Source organism: Spodoptera frugiperda, chromosome 30 (genome assembly GCF_023101765.2).
Source record: "Spodoptera frugiperda isolate SF20-4 chromosome 30, AGI-APGP_CSIRO_Sfru_2.0, whole genome shotgun sequence".
Classification (NCBI taxonomy): Eukaryota; Metazoa; Arthropoda; class Insecta; order Lepidoptera; family Noctuidae; genus Spodoptera; species Spodoptera frugiperda.
The window spans coordinates 1,539,678-1,557,111 of NC_064241.1; the positions used below are offsets into that span (position 1 = coordinate 1,539,678).

The window sequence follows — 17,434 nt, forward strand, 5'->3', positions numbered from 1 at the left end:
GCCTTACCCAAGGCGGGAGAATACATTATATGATTTTCCCCTTTAAAAAAACTTAAGCATCGAAGACTTTTCTAGACTCAACTTAACACCACAAAGAATTACAAATTAAATACCTCAAACAATACTTTGCAAATAAAATACTTCTAGTGACAATAATTCCTTCAAGGAAGTTTGGACGAACCTTCACAAAAGCCAAGAATATCATATTAAAACATGACTCCACGAACGAGAGAAAGATAAACAAACTGCGTACAATGTGTATGCATACAAAACTTTCGTATAAGATTACCAACTCTCTGATATTGTTTTATCTCATACAAGTATAAGGTAAACATGATTTTACTTCATATAAAATAATGTTGGCTTGTACTTTGGGTTCTCGAAGTTAGAGTGAGACATTAGTGAGAATTGAGTGAGTTTGAAACAGAAAATTTAAGTTTTTTTTTTAAGCGTTGCCCCACACTACGATTTTCACCAGTGTCGTAGGTGCGTTTACTAACATACAAGTTCACATACACATGACACTCAGACCATAAACAAAAATCTGTGGATCACACAAAAAGTTACTCCGTGCGGGAATCGAACCCGCTACACGTTACTTGGAAGCCGGGTTAAGTTTCACGACTGCCAATTAGATAGAAGAAAATTTCAAGACAAAAGTACCTAGTATTTTAATGTACTACAGCAAACCAGTTTTTATTAAAAACAGAATAGGTAATCCTGATCGAATGTAGGTTATCCACGTTCAGCTAGTAATCTGTTGCTAACGCTTTGATGGTGAATCTAAATTGTAAATCTAGTTGTAATACCTAACTGTGAAGTTTGCCGGCTGCTGTACTGTATGTAGGTTAGCCTGGCATTAGCCAATAATAGACCAGGAGATATAAACACTGACTAACCCGGAGAAATAGAAGACCTTTTTGGTCAACATTTTATAAAATTGTACGAATCATGAATATTTTTGGTATACAGACAACAAAGATAATATATTAATTATTTAAATGTGGATGAGCCATGCTTTGGCACGAATGGGCCGGCTCGACTGGAGTAATACCACAGCCTCACAGAAAACCGACGTGAGACAACGCTTGCGTTGTGTTTCGTTGTGTGAGTGAGGTTACTGGAGGCCCAATTACGGGACCCCAAGGATTCATTGTATAAAAAAAGGTTTTTATCATTATAATTAATAACTGTGTTCAATTATGAATTATTCAATTACATTTGAATTCTTCTTCATTCACAAAAATTTTCTTTATTACTTACATTATACATATACATAGGCTCAACAACATTGTTCAAGTTTCCATTCGAGAACACATAGTAATTGAACTAAGGTAAGTTATGTTATGTCGAAATACCTAAGTAAATAGTGTACGTTGAAGCATGTTTAGGACAAGATTTGGTTAAACAATAATAACGTTATTAGATTTTCTTTGTGGACACAAAGATTTGTATATGGAGGCACTTATAATGTCATTATGTTTGACTTCGATTCAAACGTGTGTGTTTAAGTGTGGGAGAGCCATGCTTCGGCACAAATGGGCCAGCTCAACAAGAGTGTACCACGGCCTCGCAGAAAATCGACGTGAAACAACGTATTTAATTTTGTTGCGTGAGTGACCTCAACGGAGGCCCAATAACCCCCTTCCCATTTTCCCGATTCCCGATTCCTCAACAACCTTTAAATTTCTTACCCCCAAAAGTGCGTTTTAACTCCTCCGGGGTTTTAGGTACCTATTTTGTCACCAATTATGTAGAATAGTAGTGGCACTTTTTTTCTCCAGTTATTGCATTTGGCCCACATTTGTATTTAATGACATAATAAACAATTTTTAACCACAATATTGATTACAAGCCAAAAGCTAATCTAAATAAATAGTCGTAATATCTACCAAACCCTTGATTGCAAACTAGGCCTAATATCACACATAATCTAACAAGAATCTAATGAATCCCACACATGTAATTCACAAAACTATAACGGTCTCACATCCAACAGCCCAGTGGGCCAATATTTACTGCGTTCTGGAACTGACAACTTTACGATCCCACCCCCCTTTCCCTTTTACGTCAAAAACACACAGAGTTTAGTTTGTTAGGACATTTTCTTTATTTTATTATGTTCATTGTTTATACGTTTGTAGTGATGTTCTGAACTAAATGGCGTGTATTTCCGATTGAATATCGGAGTTGGGTTTAGAATAGCCTGCTTCTGGCATATGAGATTTATTTCCCAGTGATTTAGCGGAGATTTTATATTCAGACGATATATCTTGTGAATGCGAAAGTAGTTGTTTGTTGCGGTTCCTTTGTGGGTTAATTTCCGAGTTGTTTGTGATGGAGTTTGATGTGAATATAGTTTAAAGATTAGGGAAAGATGAATTAAGTAATTTTTATACATTAAACTATAGTAGCTGTAAACTTAGTTTATCTAGGGAAGTGGACATTGAACAGTTTATTAACATTTTGAAACCCGACTACCCTAACCCCCTGTGTTTTGATAATGAACACAATTTAATAATTATTTAATCCATAAACTATGTTAACACAATCGTACTTATGTACAACACCTTAAACAAAAAAAGAAAAACGTGACAACACCACACACACACAACACATTTCCCAGAAAAGAAAAATTCACCCTTCCTTTTCGACACGAGACCTTCCAAGAAAAACGGGATATGAATGATATTAACTATTTTTATTTAATTATTTTACCTATTGCTTTGCCCGATCCCATTAACAAACACAAAACTCCTTATTCAGTCATTGCGTTTGCTATCTTTTGTTAAAACATGCAATGAAACATGGACGGTGCATATTAAAGAATCTCTAGACAAAACAAAAACCTCTTTCTCATTCGTATCAACTTAATAAACCAAATAAAACAGCAATATTCCCCACTGTTTTACCCAGATTGCTTCACCAAAACAAAACACACGTCTGCCACACTTCATATAACGTCAAAATGAATACTTTCACAGCTACTTCGAAGTTTCATCTTCAACATAATCGACAGTTTCAATTAAAACTTCGGTACAAAGGACCTATTTAATTGTTATTGCTAAAGTACAAACATGCTGGGTGCAATAACACGCGTTCCGGGGAGACTTAGCATCCGCCTCATGTCGCTGCACTGTGCTCTTAATGGTAGTAAAACCTGGACAAAACAAAAAGGCTGAAAAAAATACATCCCCATTCCCCAATCCGTATTCTTCAAACCCCTAACCCCCAAAAGGCTCCGCTCGCGCCTCATAGGTCCATCAGACCACCACAGATGGGGCCCAGTAGGGCTGATGCTTAATCCGGAGCTGCAGACTACCTAGCGGGTTTACTGAGGCTCCGGCTCGACAAGCAGGATTAGGAACGGGGTGGTTTTTAATCAGTAAGAGTCTGACACTCCCTCTCGTTTTGCCCTGGCGAGAGAAGTCATTGCAAGATTTTCCCCCCTGAAAAAAAAAAACCCCAAAAGGTGAGCAACGCACTTGTAACTCCTTTACATACTATTTTGAATGCCCATGGGCGGTGCCAATTGCGTAGTATCAGGGCGATCGGTCAGCTCGTTTGCCGGCTAATCCCATAAAAAAAACATCGCAATAGCAAGGTTCGCGCAAACATTTTTATTTGTAATCTATTTATTGCGGAAAAATTGCTCTGCACGAAATATCGTATTTGTATAAATTGGAATTTATTTATTTTTAAAATTGTTCAGTATCTATATTTTTTATTGACTTACTCGTTGCTCTCTTTTTTATGTAAAAAATATTAGTTTTTAATATTTTTGATTGAAAAGATTATCCCCTGTCGGTGTGTTAGGGCTTTGGGATTGGAAATTATGAAGCATTTAAAATTTAAAGGATTACAATATTTTTAAAGCTTCAATCGTTCCATCATCATTTTGAAGTCTATTTCTATTACTGATCATCTCAATATCGAAAAACAACATTACTTCCCACAGAAACACTAATGTAGAAAGGATAAATGAAAGCAGATTTACAAAAGAAATATACAAGGCGGATATGAATGGGGCCGTGTGTAGAGGGCGCCCTATATGGACAGAAAGGCCAAATTAAAAGTACCCTTAACTGACGAGCATGCATGAAAAGACAGATGACTGTTGATGAAGCGAAAGAGGTGTGTAAGATTCGTAGCAATTGGCCGTCCATTGTCTCTGCCTACCCCCATGAGAGACAGGCGTGAAGTTATGTATCTCGAAACGCTAACTAATATTAATATGTGACAACACAATAATCTAATTCACAAAAAAGACACAATAAATAAAACAGAAGAAATTATTTCCTCAGGATTTCATTCTTGCCCACAGTGCTTGAGTTTAAGATTGATAGCTCTACTAAGTGTTCCCTCGGTATCACCTGCTGAACTTGTTAACTTTAGGAAAATCGCAAGTAACTAGCAAGATACAATGTTTGAAGGGTTACTACTAGTCGGTATCTATCTAAAGTTGTTCTATCTTCGTCCTCTTGGGATTAGCAGTACATAGTTCTGTGTTTGGGAAATGCTTTTAGAAGATTTTATTGGTACTAGGTATTTCAGTTTTGAGTACAATCATTTTACGTACCTTTTAAGCTTACAGTAGTAATTTGTTTTCCTGTATGTAAACCATTTTCAATGATAAAAGCCTCCCGATCGATTTTAGATTATAGTTGCAAGTTCAATTAGACTAGCCCATTATACAGGAGATATTATAGCGTACAAATGTAAGCGAACGAAGCAAACACAAGTATACCTCTCCCTCATTCTCTGAACCAGGTGTGACGGCAGGCTGACACGACTGAGAAGATGTGACGCGAAGAACCAACGACTTTTTGTATTTTCCGAAGCACGGGGAGGAGACACTGCCAAAGTTCCTGACAGCTGGCCAATAATTGTCATTTTACTCTGAAAATGTCTCATGCACAGCACTGGTCACCCAGCCACTGCCCCAACTGTGCAGTAAAGCACGGTAGCATTTCCAATAATAGACTGTAGCATAGGATACGAACCTCATTACACTTATTACACTAAAGACAAGGCTAGACTTACTGCAGTACTCAGATACATTTAATGATTACATAAGCTATTCCTAGTAACAATTTTGTTCAATTGAAAGTTGGTTACGTAACCATTAAATGACTCTGAGTACGGAGGTTAGCCACAACTTACTTATACTGGAAATGTTTAGCTTGAAATGAACTCAATATTCTTAATGGGAAAACAAATACCATTTATTTATTTATTTATTTATTTACAAATTTACATATATAACATTACAGCTTACGCCAATACGTTATACAGCCAATAGAATAGTTAAAGTTAAGATACAATTAAAAAACAAAACCATAATTGCCCACAATAAAAAAATTAAAAATCTGAAAAATCAACACAAAACGAACGCCAAAATGTATAATTCCTTAACAAATTAATCATCAAAAATACCTTACATTTTAAAGGGGACCAATTTATAACGGAGAAACAGCATCTTAGATAAGAAAATTCCAAGTAATTGGTGTTCAGTGCCATTCATCATGATCCGTCTTCCACGGAGTGGTTCCTTGTAAGCGTTTAGCTAAATGGGATACATTGCCCCACTTGAGCGGGAGTAGGGTGTATGTCGCTGTTTTAACAGTATAAGACTCCTTGCTACGTGCTCCGATGATGTAGTGGGTATTTAGTTTTACGCTGCGTTTTTGCTAGTTGCTTTAGGGATTAAGATGGTCATATTTTGTTGAACTTAGTTTTAAATAGGTTTCAACTATTTCTGTGGGAAAAAAATTAATTTTAGCAACCTTTTTTTAACGGTTAGAATTATATTGAGCATTTACTTGACATTATTTTAATTAGGTATTGATATTTGTTAAATTCTTTATGGGTGTGTATCTGCATCTATACTTATAATAGTGTTTGTTAAGAAAAAAATATACCTAAGTAAATTATGTGAAAATAACTTTTACAGTGTGACTTTATTTTGATGAAAAACTGTATATTACATTTGCTTTTAATTTATGACATGACAAAATATATCAAATTCAACCCAAACTATAATTGTATGTTATAAATAATATCTAATCTCTCCTAACAAAACAGAAACATAACTAAAACCACAGAACCAAGCATTAATTACCCAAAAACATCACAATAATTCGCCATCTTAATTTATTAGAGCAAAAGACATTTTGTACAAAGCAAACACGAATCTGAGTGGGACGCTTCGGGTCCGTAAATGTGCCCACTATCACTCAAAGTCAGACCTCTTATTTATCACTAGACATATCACCAAACATCTTGTACCATCCACAAATTTGCACACCAACCTTCTGTCAAGGTCATAAAGTTAAAACTCCTGTGACTTTACCTTTTCTAGCTACATCACAACGTTTGTGGGACAGTTCCTATATTTTTATGAGCCTGCTATGACGGCTAAAGGTTTTGTTGATTCCCGTCTGCTCGTTTAGGCTTTTTTACTCTAGTTTATTGACTTTATTATAAGCCTAAGAGTTCTGTTAAGATATGTGGGGATGGATTTATTCTGTACTATGGGCAGACAGATGAAAGCTTCTCGTGGAATATTTTTCATGGAAATGGCCTTAGAAATGGTTTTATTGCTTATTTTTAGCAAAGTAATAAATATAATGGAGGCAAGGCCACATGAATTCATTACAATATGTTGTATAGAGCTCATAAAATGTGGAAATGAAAGAAATCAATATAGGGAGTGTTATTTACAAAGCTAAGGGCGAAATTAAGGGTCAATTACATACTTAAGGGTGGAAAAGGATGGCCTTGCAATGGCCGCTTTGTCAGATTGAAACTGGCATTAATTCCGGCAAATTCCTACCGTCCTCTTCGCTTGACAACAAGACGGTTTCCGTGAATAAAACCACATAGTAAACGGCAGTTTAGATTTTATTAAGCTCACGTACATTTTACATATGTGGACGAGCTGTGCGTACAGTTTGCGATGCGGTGGCTTTCTCATGAATATTCGTCCGGGATAATGCGCGGCCCGTTTAATATCGCCGACCGAACTGCAAACTGCGACACTTTGTGTTACAGATTTTGCCAACTTGTGAACTTGGCTCGAAGGGGATGTTTTTTTGTTTACTTGTCTATCACTGAGTTGATGTCTTTTGAATTTCCATGAGTTCTAAATGTATTATTAATCGTGATACTTTCGCTGTTTTGATGACTTGTGTAATATTAACTATACTTAATTTGTTCTATACATAATAAGTAATAAATCCGTACCCACTATGATTAATTCGAATCAAATCAACAAATATAGCATCACTAAATATATTAAAACAAGCACCTGATAAAATAGTCATAGCAATACACACGCCAACATAAATAAATATTATACTTAATCGCACAGGCGCTTTAATCGAAAAAGGAAGTACTCGTAACAGGCTCATTACGAAAATGCACAAAAATATCTAGTTTTATCTTTAAACAATCTAAATCTAATCTAAAGTCTCAATCTCAGGTTGAAATCAAGTGACTCGGAGCCAAGGGACTACTTAAAATCATTATACTGTAATGAAAATGGAGATAGAACACTCAGATTGCAATCGAGGAGTTTATCTTTTTTTCTTGTCAGTAATTTAAAACGACTCAACTTAAGTGAGCACTTAACGGGTGATTCTTCGGTTACGGAACGGTGTAGGAAAGGCCCGTTAATGTTGGGGCTTTAGACGCGAACTAAGAAAACTTGTTCAAATTGATTACGGAGCTATTGTTTTGATATCGTTGCTGTTAAAGTATTTAAGACGTGTTTTCCTAAGGAACATTTGACGAATTGAAAAAAATGTTTTAGGAATTGTTCGTGACGTATCCACTAACAGAGATGAATAAGTAATGGCAAGAGGCACATACTGACAGTCTCCTTCACTTCAACACAAATTGACTATGAGCTCTTTACCAAGAGTAAAACGACTGATAAAAGATTTTAAGAATTGGTTTATTCAATTACCACATCAATAGTGATTGCTTTAACTCTTAACAATAATCCATGACAGATGACAATGTACCTGTGGCGACACATGACAAGTGACAGATGACAGAAGTCGCACATAGACGATCGACGATCAAATCAACAGATAATGTCACAAATCCTACATCGCACATATAAAGTTTACATGCAAATAAACATGGATAGAAAATCCCAACGAAAAACAGTTGGGCACTTGGGCAGTAAACCCGCCAGCCACGATCACCTCGCCGATTCGGAGGATCCTCCTTTTCATAGGGAACTTTACTCACTGTTCGCTAAATACCTTTGCTTATTTATAATCAGCAAAATATACTCCTAATTATCATTTGAGCCGTTCATAAATATTAGTTTCAAATCAAACAATACCAACACTATCTTTCCTAGAAACGAAGCTAACTAACAAAAACGCTAACCCTATCAAGACTACGTCTCTCCACAACATTTTGTTCGTATTATCTCCACTTCTAACTAAATGTTTGCCACCTGGAAATGACCCGTCCTTAACAGGAGCGCTCCAGAGAGCTGAGTAAATAAGAAAATGTTCCCACCCTTCTAATGGCAACCTATACTGGAGTCGTTCGCGTGGCAAACCAAATATACCGTCTTACTACGATAATAGGGGCACAGTTGGCCTCCCCGATAGTTTCTTTTGAGGCCTTGGTTCGGAGAAACTGAGGGCAAATTAATAAAAATGTATATACAAAAGTTGATTTGTGGGACTGTGTGTTGCTCGCTAACTTATTATGAAGAAGGATAGAGAAAAGATACTGAAAATACTATATTTTCGAATACATATAGAGTATTTTCAAGATTGTCATATTTATGGCTTTTCTACTAGCGAATCAATTAATCATGTTTGACTTTTTCACCATCCTGGGAATGAACCAAAAGAAGACTGGGCACAATCGTCAATGAGTCTCTCAACTTTAAATGACTTTAAAACAAAATTGAGACTACTAAAATGTCATAACTTAGTCAGTTATAAAGTAAAACAAAGAGTGGACTACAATTACATAGGTTAACCACAATCAAGATCGATTTTAAATGTTGCTAATGCAAAGAAATACTTGAAGGCTAGTGCAGTGGCGATATAATATAGGAAAGATAGTAGTGCGCTGATAACAGTATGAAAATCAACGTACTTTCCTTAACAAAAATCATTTCTATATTCCTACATAATTTTACCTTTCGCCGTTACACTACGTATGTACGCGTAGTCCTAATAGTTCATAACTGTGGCAACAGATGGCGGTAACAGTAAGTCTGGTCCATACAGTACGCGAGCGTTATTAACAAGAGTTTTCCAAGAGTGTTTTCCTTTCCTATGCGAAGCTTATTACAAATTTAAATTACGTGAATACTTACTAAGCAAGTCAGTACGAAGTCAAATGATTTTTGCTTAGGTTTGACTTTAGGCAAAGTTTTGTTACCCTGTTTATGTTCGGGTTAACGGAAAATTTTGTGTTTATGGAATGGAGTCGAGAATTTATGAGGTACCTTAAAAGAAAAACTGTATTGTGTCGGCTTCAGATTTGTAGTAAGTACAATATTAATGTTATTCTTGGTTAGTTAAGGAGTTCAAGTAGGCCGACTGCTTCGTTGGTCGAGTGGTCTGGACCATAAAGTACGAATAATAAACGATAAACTATAAACGACAAGGGATTCGATTCCCGGGTCAGGCAAAATATTACTGGGAATATTTCAGTTTTTCGAAAATTTCACAGTATTAGGACGGAGTCTGGAATGGTGCTCAGTATATGGCAACAGGCTCACCCCTTATTATATGGGACTTATAACACAAATGGTGAAAAGTGGATGTACGTTGTATAGCGACCTTGCGTGCCGTAATGTCTCCTTCAGTGATAAAAGGCGTGACGTATCTATCTCAAATAGGCGTAGGACTGTTTTAAATATCATAATAGTCGCATATAAATTATTGGATCAATCTTTGATAGAAAATAGAAAAGTTAATAATACGATACAAACTAACTGAGAGTACCAACCTATTTGGAGAAACATCCATCATCATTAGTCGAAAAATGTCCTGAAGACTAGCAAAGACAGGTTCTCTAAAAGGGTTTAAAAGGCTAGTACCTAAATCTAATGTAAATTTAGCTTATAGAGAACTAGAAGAGTAAAATAATGATACCTTCTTAAGAAATGCTTCACAATACAGAGATGAAAATAAATCCACTTTGAAAGGAGTTTACTGTACCTATTCTCGTACCTATATCAACATGGAAATATAGCTTTATAATGTCGCAAAATACCCAAACCTTTGCGAACATTACGTTTTCGGTACACAATGGGAAAAAGGGCGGCATTAAGGCATAACCTAATGGTGTGAGACGGTGGGTAGGTATTAGAAAAATGTGTTCAACGCACAAAAAACCGCTGAACTGAATGAATATTCAGTCACAATATCTCGACAATGCTGGTTTGTATCTCACTCGTACATTCAAATATTAAGTGGGTGTGAAAGAGACGGGTAATTGGTCAGTTTTCAATTCGAATTTTGTAATGATAACTGCCTAAGTGGACTTAATCTTATATAAATCAAGCTTATGCCTAGTAAAGTTAGTGGTAAGTAAGAGTCATAATTTAAAAATATTTTAAATTATCACCCTCTAGTGGGTCCCGGAGCTGGACTACCTAGCGGATTCATCGAGGCTCCGACTCCAAAAACAGGAGTAGGATCTATCGCTTGGATGATCCATCCCCCTCAAAAAAAGTGGGTTCAACATACTAAGGATCTAATTATGTATCTACAGATTTGGAAGGCTGTCACACTTTCAACTTACCATCAGGTGCATAAAAGTATTCAAGTATTTATTGCATACATAATGTGCACAGGTGATGAAAATTAAGTCACAATTACAAGAGAACAGCAAAGTACAGCAAAAGGCATATAAAGGGTTCATGAAAAATACCATTACTATCGTACATTCGTAATTTCATTAATAATATATTATATACCTTATATAAAAGTATTCCTTTTACCATAAGTACCTACCTGGAGAATGTGACGTCATCGCATTAATCTTCTATCAATCATTGTCCTGCATCTGTAGCAATGCATCAATATCATGCTGATGGCCACGACATAATGAAAATGAAACACTATGCTATAAAGAGTAGAGTTCAATTTTAATCGTTTCAGCTCATCATTTTTAAATGTTTCCCTGAATCTCTAAAGCTAATTGACTTTCTGGGACAAATAAATTAATAGGTTTTGTAAATGATATAGGTTTTTATGAATGTATTATTTTTTTCATTTAAACGTCTAATTTATTTGTAAAATTCTTGTGTATGTTTTATTTATAAGATCATATTATCCTGAAAATGCCTCACAATCAGGTCGCAGGTCTAGATACTTACTTCTTCACTACATACCCTTATTAAAGTGGACATTCCATTTAATACATACAGCTTACATCAACCTTTTCAAAATAAAATGCACCATCACATTATGAATTTATCAGAAAAATATAAGTGCGACCGCGACCGTCACGTCATTAAAAAGATAACCCGCTTCACAGACTCACAGCCTCACAGTATTTCATTTGTAGTTTCGCCAATTTATTTGCAAAAGGCGCTCGCTACATTTATTTCTATTTAAAGCAACCGTCTGTTGTAATAAAGCCTTCGGGCCATAATTGCATAGCTTGGCATCCGGCCTGGTGACCACAGAATGATGTTATTAGCGCATAGGTTTAGCTCCAACCTAGCATTTGGCTTCATTGTTTGGCGACTGTTCTGTCTTAAATAATCTTGTGTTTTGTTTATCATTTTGATCTGAATTTGTTACAAAGTCTTTTTTTCTGTATGTATTGTATCTGTATTCGTTTAATGGTAATAGGCTCAGTCTTTATCGCATGCAGACTTATCACAAAAGTGGGTATTATATAAAGTTATTTTATTGCCTATTCCTTAGGCGATCAGAAGCCGGTGCTGCAGGCTACCTAGCGGTTGACCGGGGCTGCGGGTCGAAGAACAGGAGCAGGAACGGGGGCGTTTAAGGGAGCTCGGAAGGCGTAATTTTATGTGCGGATTAAAGCTTTGGTGACATAATTTATTATGACATAAACAAAAAATATTTCATTGTTTAATCAGTGTCTTTTAAGATATTTTGAGTTGAGTTAAAGTTAGCCAGAGTAACAAAATGTGTACTATTCCCACGTAAATTAATAATATTTTGTTGGAATTTTGTAATTATTAAAACAAAGAATTATCATGATGTTTGAAAATTAACAAATTTTTAATAAGCTCTAGAATTATTATTTATCCGAATAAATCCATTAGCATTAAATTCGTAACTAACAAAAAGTGGATTGTACAATAATGTTAAGGATTTTTCTTCCATTTTGTAAGTAAACACAAATCAGTTTCTTATCAGTATCGTGGCACGTAAATATTTCATACTCACATGTTGTACGTACAATATTCTTAGCTACTGCGATAACATCTTAACTAGGGCTGGCGCTCGCGGATACCACATTTGATTAATGAAACGTGGGACTTACAAATATTCGATATCACACTTAATATTATAAATGTGAAGGTTTGTTTGTTTGGATGTTTGTCTGTCAATCACGCTGAAACTACTGAACGGATTTTGATGAAATTTGACAGGTAGGGTATGAGCTGCATAGCTTATAGGATACCTTTTACTCCACAGAAATGCAGGCGAAGCCGCTGACAGAAGCTAGTTTCTAGTAAACTTTTAAATACGCAAACTGTGTCCTATCTAACGTGGAAATAATTGCAATATCTCTTTGAGTACAGAAGCCCATAGTCCAACAGGGAATTGGCATAATTATATTATACTGTGTCAAAATGTAAATAAGCTATTTATTCATGTTTATTTATCATACGTTTTATATTAATAAAATTATATCTACTTATTATTAATTAAATAAAGTAAATGTGGTAATTTATTGTCAAATGTTTATAATATCCGTATTATATTTATGATGATTGTCAGTATATTACACGGTTTTAAATTAGTAGATTATTATACAGATATTATATATCACAATAATAAATTGGTGTTTAACAAACCAACTGGCTTTATTAAGATTATTTCCAGGAATAACAAAATGAACAAAACTTTTGGGTCCAATATTACATTCACAACACATAATTATTAAATTATTATCAAGTTTAATTTTACACACAATAATCGACGGACGTTTGACTTCAGAATATTAATTTAGAATGCCAATGCGCTTCGCTTCAAGCTTCCTTATGTGAACTGCTAGGGAATGAAATTCTTTGCCGGAGTCTGTGTTTCCTGATGGGTATAACTTAGGTGTCTTCAAAGCCCGAGTGAATAGGTTGCTAATAGGCAGACGTGCTCCATCGTAGGCCAACATCACTTACCACCAGGTGAGATAGCGGCCAAACGTCGATCCACCAAGTGTAAAAAACTCCGTAACGTAGGAGTATGGCAATTCCATGCAGGGTGTTCATTGTTCGATACCCGTTCAGAAAGTACCTATTCATCAAACGTAAAAAAAAAACAACATACATACATATCGTCACGCCCATAATCCCCGAAGGGGTAGGCAGAGGTGCACATTATGGCATGTAATGCCACTGTGTACACCCACTTTTCACAATTAAAGTTGTAAGTCCCAAGCCAATTGCCATATACCGGGCACATTTTCAGACTCCGTGCTACCACTGAGACATTTTCGAAAAACCGAAAAAAGCCCAGTAATAAGTACTTTGCCCGACCTGGGAATAAAACCCGAGACCCCTTGTCCGGCAGTCGTAATTATCGTGTGCGGATATTATCGATATTTGTAAAAAAAAAAAACAAATATCGATAATATCCGCACAGAGTCAACCCTAAACTTTCCAAGTGTTCGGAAAAAATCCCCGGTTCACTTGTACCCATGTGTTCGAATGATAAAAATATCACTTCTTGTTAAACGTAACTATATTCGCAATATGTTCCCGGCTATATTGGTTTTTACTCGTCCCTTCTTTTTTCTTATTGTATAAAACTGTCGTGGTATCTCAAAGAAGGGATAAACCGCGACGCGGATTCCCATAGCATTTGTTTCAATGTTCTGGTTTGTATTCCCGTGTTAGAGGTCTAGATAATGATAAGAAAATTGAATTAAAGTATACAAGATATAAGGAAGTAGTAGCAAATCTGGAATTAGTATTGTTATAAAGAAAGATTACTATTGCAATGATTTCTAATTGTGCAAATATTGTTTTGTAGTTTGGATTTTAAGCTTTATGTCATTAGTATTAGAATTTCATTAGCAACATTAACAATTGTAATTTTACTAATAATCCAAAATGTAATCACAGGCAATATCAACATAATTTTATTAATAATCCACCAAATGTTTTGATTAAGAATGTAATAAAACCAACCACAACAAAATTCAATTAATTTTCCTACAACTATAAAACCAAATCCATAAAAAAAAACAACAGACGTAGCAAAGCAATCACCTAATTTCTTCTTGTTTATTTTCCCCAAAAAAAAAACAGTCCAATACAATACATGGAAAACAACACACTATGTATCAACAATAACAATTTTAATTCGGAATTTATCGAGCAAAGCATTTCATTAATTAACGGTCGCACTCACTTTTATGGCATCCGAGAAACAACTGGCAACTGGCGTCCGTTTGCGCGGGAATACTTTTTAAATAAAGATGTCGCCGTATTTGTGCTGTGGTAACAATGATAATAATTAAGTGGCAACACTCCGTTCTTGTTGACGGTCGTGTTTGCGGGATTATTGTGGGCTCGCCACCCTCGTACTTGGTAAACGTTTTTGTGCATCGGAGATTATGTTACATGGGCTTTTGAGTGTATTGGATGGATTTATGAATAAAAGATTTTGCCTTTTTAATTTAAGGCATTGAGGTATCGAAACAACGCTTGCGTTGTGTTTTGTTGTGTGAGTGAGGCTACCGGAGGCCCATTTCCTCCTTCCCAATTTTCTCAATCCAGGATTCCCCAACAACCCTTAAATTCCCAACCCCCAAAAGGCCGGCCACGTACTTGTAACGCTTCTGGTGTTTCATCAGGTGATACGTCTGTTCGTTTCATTCGGCGTGTTCCATAAAAAAAATCGAATCGTGAAATTTTCAAGACTGAGACACATTACCCTAAAAGTCAAAATAACTAATTTATAAAAGCCAACTTTTCAACCTTCCACCATACTTTATTCTCAAATAAAAAAACAACGTACCTATCCTATAAAAGAATAATAAAACAAAATCTAAAATTGAAAAGAACAAAGAGCTACGTAGACCTAACCAAATTGTACCACAAAGGATCGAAGTTTATTTTTAAAAGTAGCTAGAGAACAATTCTTAGGTAAGCTAAACAGCATTGGCACAATGGCTACATGAATCTAGCCCGAGGCTTGCACTTCAAATCGATTTGGCTACCGCTTGACCTAACCTTTACTGAGACATGTTGGGAATCTTCTCTTATGAGCGTATGTTAGTGTTCGCTGTACATTGCTGGTTTAAGAATTGTACCCATATTTCGTCTTTTAGATCTTCTAGATATTTAAGTTAGAATAGAGAAAGGTTTTTTGGGGAAATGGTTGATAGATCGGTTGTGGATTTTCGATTTATTTCCAAGTTTTATTTATTGTAAGTGAATAAGTATTTTTTTGTAGAGTAAGCCTGTAAACTAGCAAAAGAAAGACTTTGTCTAGTTTTCTTGCAAGGAGAGGGTTTGCTTCAGTGACTATTTAATACAATCTCTACCTGTACTTTTCGGGAATAACGAGTATGAAGCTCTCTGATGTTCACTTCCCATTATGATTCATACTGATTTGATGAAAATCATGTGACAATAAGTCTGTTATTCGATATTATAAGTTCAAAGAATCAATTAATTTGTGTTAGCACGCTTTTAGAATATAAACCAGAAATTGATGCAAAGGAATTTGATTATTATTTACTGATTTATTCTAAATTCTAATTTAACACCACAAAGCTATTGTGGTGTTATCAACAAACGTAGATCTAACACGCTCGCGAATAATTTAGTATGGCAAAATTAATTAAAATTATTCTGAACATAATTTACTGAACTAGACGATATATTTAGAATATAATAACATGGTAGACAAAAAAATTAAAATTAATAATAGTAATTGCCTTTGTTTATTTCGAATCTACGCACATACATTTTCCCATGCTTAAGAGGATCACTGGCAAGTAACGATGATATCAAATTCACTGCTTTTTATACATCCATAATTTATTATTCTCGAAATCTTTTTGTACTGCAAATATTACTCAAAACCACTAATTATATTACGTTTCATTAGTAATAAAGAAATCTTCTACAATCTACAGTTTTAACTAAATCCACATTCATTACCAAAACACATTAACAACAAAGAAAAACAACTGCACACAAAACGAGCAATGTACATCGTGTCGCAGGAAATTCCCGAAATATCCCGAAGCGAGGAAGGTAGCGCATCCACGACGCTGGAGTAGCGAAACCAGTGGAAGAATGCCAATGGCCCGCGACATATGCTGGGCCTTTTCTCAATTCCAGACTATTTTCAGTAAGAACGCTTGTGAAACGCTTTGCTAAGAACTCATTTTACATTTTTCGGGAAGAAAAATTGATTTCGAGTTTCGTTTCAGTTTTTTTGTTAGAGTTTTAAGGTTGTTTTGTCTTTTGTCGGTTATGGAGGAACGAATTTTTGATGGATGGGTGTTATGGTGTATCATATTTTAATAGTTTTATTATTTACATTAATTTACATATTTTGATATGGGGTTAATGTATTAACAACTTAATATTATATAATTGTACATTTTTATTTTATAAGTACATGTAGTGATTTAAAAATTTTACTTCTATTTCAAACAAGCTCTTTATTTCAGGGGGTTTGGGGGAAATCATCCTATGATTTCTCACGCCTTTGGTGAAGCGAGATAGAGTGTCAGACTCTTACTGGCCAAAAACCAGTTCCTACACCTGCTTTTCGAGCTGGAACCCCGGTAAACCCGCTAGGCAGCCCGCAGCTCCAGAGCAGGTATCAGCCCTACCGGGTCCCATCTATTGTCGTCTATGTAAGGGCTCTTAGAGATGCGCGCAGAACGCGACGTGCCGTAAAATTTTATAAGTTAAAGTCTAAATAGGGGTATTGTAAACTTGTTCGTGGTTCCAATAAATAAAAAAATCTATTAATTTTAATCGAAATTCCACTCAAACTACAAGAGAACTTAAGTACACATCATCATTAACATATATCTTTTCGATTGGAACAAAAATCAGCACGGTACTAATAGCGTTACCTACATTGCGATCGCTAATTCACTACTGAATGTGGTGCCTTTGGCAGCCTTCCAGGACCCACTGATAGTAGAACTCTTTGTGTTTCAAAGAAAATGTTTGTTGAAATTCTAATTCAGTTGCTTCTTAAGTGCAAAG

General features: G+C 35.5%; 1 long non-coding RNA gene across 2 annotated transcripts in view; it reads left to right on the plus strand.

The window, feature by feature from the left end:
* The window catches only part of LOC126912830 (uncharacterized), a 481,090-nt gene that overhangs the window by 313,063 nt on the left and 150,593 nt on the right, over positions 1–17,434 (plus strand). The window lies entirely within an intron of this gene.